The sequence below is a fragment of the Ursus maritimus genome, unplaced genomic scaffold (assembly GCF_017311325.1).
Source record: "Ursus maritimus isolate PB19 unplaced genomic scaffold, ASM1731132v1 scaffold_8, whole genome shotgun sequence".
In the NCBI taxonomy this organism is placed as follows: domain Eukaryota; kingdom Metazoa; phylum Chordata; class Mammalia; order Carnivora; family Ursidae; genus Ursus; species Ursus maritimus.
The window spans coordinates 72,174,311-72,178,593 of NW_024426996.1; the positions used below are offsets into that span (position 1 = coordinate 72,174,311).

Below are 4,283 nucleotides of genomic sequence, written 5' to 3' on the forward strand. Positions count from 1 at the left end.
CAAAGATAATAAATGGTCCTTTTTAATTAGGGGCTTATTATTCATGTGAGATAGAGCTCTCCTAGTATAAGAATAAGCATATATGGATCGTGTGATGGTGCAGAGAAAAGGCTCACTGGTAGGAAAGGGGTATGTCTAGGAGCTGGAGAAGACAAAATTGCATGGGTGTGTCATTTAGGCAAAGAACAGAGTCTTGATGTTGGGTGTAATAGCGTGGACAGTGTGAGCAAAAGAACAGAGAGGTTCCAACCACAAGATGAAAGTTCTAGCGTGTAATTAGTGTAGGCAATCAATTTGCCGCCCACATTCCACTTGGTAGCCAACATGCTTCTAAACAGCTGCATCGCCACCACGGCCACCATCAGCATCATCAGCACCATCTTATCACTGCGAGTCAGAGAAAGGAATTCATCAAAGTCTAGAAACTGGAGCATACATAGTATTATTAATCATTATTACTAGAACACGCATGCTCTCCTAGAGTTTACTTGAGGTCACGTTACACTTTCACACCAGCTGACATGAGATTGCTCACTTTCTCAGGATTTGAGAAATCGTAAACTACGTGGCAGAGAATTCACTTTTGTTGGTCCACATCCAGTCGTACGTACTCATCCGCAGCTCATGTGAATATAATGAATCAACAGAGGCCAGAGGCTGGATGAAATTTGCTAACCGACTATCAAGACAGTGGAAAAGCGTGTGGCGAAACCAGTTGATTTCTGTCTTGTAAAACTATGTTGTCTTCACCTTCATTCTGACGCAATGGAAGATGCTTCTTCTAGATGCTGGCCGCTTTGGAAAAGTGACCCAATTAATTCAGGATTTTTTTTCCCCAAACCCCAAATTCTATTTCAGATGCTAGTTGCTAGTTGCTAAGGGAACCACGACAGGGCAATTATCATTAAAACAGGCTCTGAAACTAGGTATCTGATAGAGGGGGAATTGTTCTCTGGTCTTTTAAGAGCAACAGTTGGGCAAATCCTTTCTCATGTCAGTAAAGCCCATTCACATTCAGGCTACTTTTCCTTTTCACCCCACTGCCTGGGAAAACAGTGGAGGACAGAACTTGTATTAAAAGCCTTGGAGAAGAAGACTCATGTATGGATGAATCTTGAAATCAGTTTGAACCCATAAACTCATGATGGCTGTGATATAAAGAAATTGTATTTAAACTTGGAAAACGGCTTTTTTTCTTCTACCTGTTTTATGAACAGCAGTATAAATTACATACCATAAAATGCAGACTTTATGTACATTTTGATGAGTTTTGACAAACATATACATTTGTGCAAACACCACCCCAGAAATGACACAGAATGCTTCCAGCATTCCACAAAGTTCCTTCCTAATACCTCATTCCAGGCATTCCTTGCCCCTTTGACATAGCTATTGCTCTGATACCAGTCATCATAATTCAGTTTCTCCTGTTCTGGAACATCATATAAATGGAATAATGTAACATTTAATCTTATTTCCTGGCTTCTATTGGCCACATATAAGGCTTATGAGACTAATTGATGTTACTATATTTATCAATAGTTTGTCCCTTTTTATGGCTGAGTAGTATTCCACTGAACAAATATATATGCCACACTTTTGTATCCATTCACCTGCTAGTGAACATTTAGTTCGTTTTTTGGTACTATGAATGAAGCTGTTATGAATGCTCTTTTAAATACCTGTCTGCAGACATGCATTTCCATTTCCATTTTAGGATTACTAGTCACAGATTTGACTTAATGACTCTTTTTAATTTTTATTTTTTAAAGATTTATTTATTTATTTGTGAGAGAGAGAGAGCATGTAGGAGGGAGGGGCAGAAGGAGGGGCAGAGGGAGAGAGAGACTCAAGCAGTCACACACTGAACTTGGAGACCAACCTCACGACCCTGAGATTAGGACCTGAGCGGAACTCAAGATTTGGCTGCTCAATCGACTGTGTCCCCCAGGCACCCCTTGATGACTCCTTTTAGAAGAAGCTACAGTAGGAGCAGATCGTTCTGAGCAAAAGGGCCTTTTTTATCCACCGTTAGCCCCTTGGTGGTCTCAGCCCAGGGTTTTGGACCACCCCCCTCTGCCACCACCACCCATCCCCAACCTTTAATAACCATTGAAGGTATATGTCAAATTCTGTATTTCCTAGGATATCACAGCCAAACAGTGTAATAGAGTCAAGGCCCCTTCCTCATTCCTATTCCCATTTAAAAAACTGGGACCTACTTTTAACATCTCCACACTTTGTAGCTAGTGAGGAGACACACGGTAGCCACGTCTCTTTTAAGACTGAAAAGCGGTCTGGCGTTTTCAGAGTAATTGGCTTCAGAAACTCACCTGCCCAACCCAGAAGTCTCCCTGGGTAGTGGCTTTGAATCCCAGGGGTGACCACTTTGCATACATTTTGCACTCATAATGAAAACACATCCAGGATTCAACATTCCACGTTCTGGGAGGATTCTGAGTGCCTCCTGCTTTTTCCGAACTAGAGGAAGAGATATGTTAATAAGACCATATTTAAAGTTCACCCCAGTGGTGCTTCAACATCCTTGCTGAGAAAGATGTACTGAGAGGTTTGCTGTAATCCACACTAAAACCCTTCTAAAGGTTTAAGGACTTTGCTACAGTGGAGTACGCTTCATTGGAGGACGGGGGTCTGGCTGTGGGATCACCAGAGCTTTTGTTTAGCCTGCAGTAAGCCCCTTGTCCGTGCTTGGATGCTCGCACACACAGGTAGGTTATGCCCGAAGCTCTCACCCATTTCTGATGTTTCTGAGGGTGCCGCATCTCTAGCTGATTTAATCCCATCAGTTTTGTTTTGCTTTTGTTTTTGTTTTTCTCTCCGAGATGGGCTGATGTACAGGGGACACCATTTAAACATGATTGTTTCATCTCCTGATTTTTTTTTAATTTCTATTTTTTGGTTTTGGTTCCAAATGTTATATGATTTCCCAACCACTTTCTGGATTTTTTTTAACCAAATAGGCATCGAGTACCATGCCCATTTTACAGATGGTAAGAATGAAATAGAGTTAGGTGGCTTGCCATGTTGCGTTATAAATTACCCGCTTCCTCTTCCTGCTGTGTCAGGGCAGCACGTGGTGCAGGCTGGCGGTGACGCCCCGGCTGCGTCCTCAGGACGACCGAGTGGGAGACAGCTGCCCTTGCAGCCGCGGAGACCTCTGACATCAAGCTCTTTGGAAAGTGGTGCATCCATGATGTGCAGATCGATGGCATTTGCTCGCAAGATTACATAGCAGTGAAGGAGAAGTATGCCAATATCTGCCCCATGGTGCAGGGCGCTTCCCCAAGGCACAGTGCCCCGTTGTGGAGCGCCGCCCCAACTCAGTGATGATGCACCGCCTTAAAAATGGCAAACGGCTCACGACCATGCGCACTGCCAAGCACGCCTTTGAGATCATCCGTCTGCTCATTGGTGAGAACCCCCCACAGGTCCTGGTCCATGCCATTAGTAACAGCGGTTCCTAGAGGACCCAACCCGAATTGGGAGAGCTCGAACATGGAGCGTCAGGCCGTGGACGTGTCCCCACTACGCCGTGTGAATCAGGCTGTGCACAGGTGCCCGTGGGGTCATTTCGGAGCATCAAGACCACCGCCCAATGTCTAGCAGATGAGCTTACCATGCAGCCAAAGGCTCTTCCAATCTATGCCGTCAAGAAGGATGAATGGGGAAGTATAGCCAAGTTCAAGCTTTGATCGCCTGTGTCCCCAATAAACCTGTTTGCCCTTCGAGGGCAACCTTAAATACACACACGCGAATTATATATATATTATATATATTTATGTTTTTTATATATATTTATATATGTGTGTGTGTGCGCGCGCGCGCGCGTGTGAATGTGTGCATAAGGCCACTTTAAGCATTTCCAACATCGCGCCAGTACCCCAGTCTGGGTGAAAGCAGCAACTTATCTCTGTTCTGAGAGAAATCCCTAGAATAATTCTTAATTTTTTTCAGTGAAAGAGAAGTAGATGCTTGTGTAGGGGAGGGGTTTGACAAGGTAGCCCCTCCAAATTCCCCTAGATATGCCCAGGGGGCACTGAGGCAGGGGCAGTAAATTTGCACACGAACGAAGAAACATCCAGAGAGGAAAAGGATCGATTCTGAACCCTTTCTCTCTTCGGGGCCAGAATTTGAGAGTGTATCTGATAAATTAGGATGGTTGCAAGAAGGCTACTAGGCATAGAGGACTCAAAGGCCCCCACAGGGGAAGTCATCATAGAGGAAGAAAGGGTGTGCAGAGTAAGCTGAAAACACCAAAAACT

At 44.3% G+C, this 4,283-nt stretch overlaps 1 pseudogene; it reads left to right on the plus strand.

Moving 5' to 3' along the window:
• The first annotated feature begins 521 nt into the window (after positions 1 to 521).
• LOC103658360 lies at positions 522 to 3,713 on the plus strand (annotated as a pseudogene).
• Positions 3,714 to 4,283: the final 570 nt, after the last annotated feature.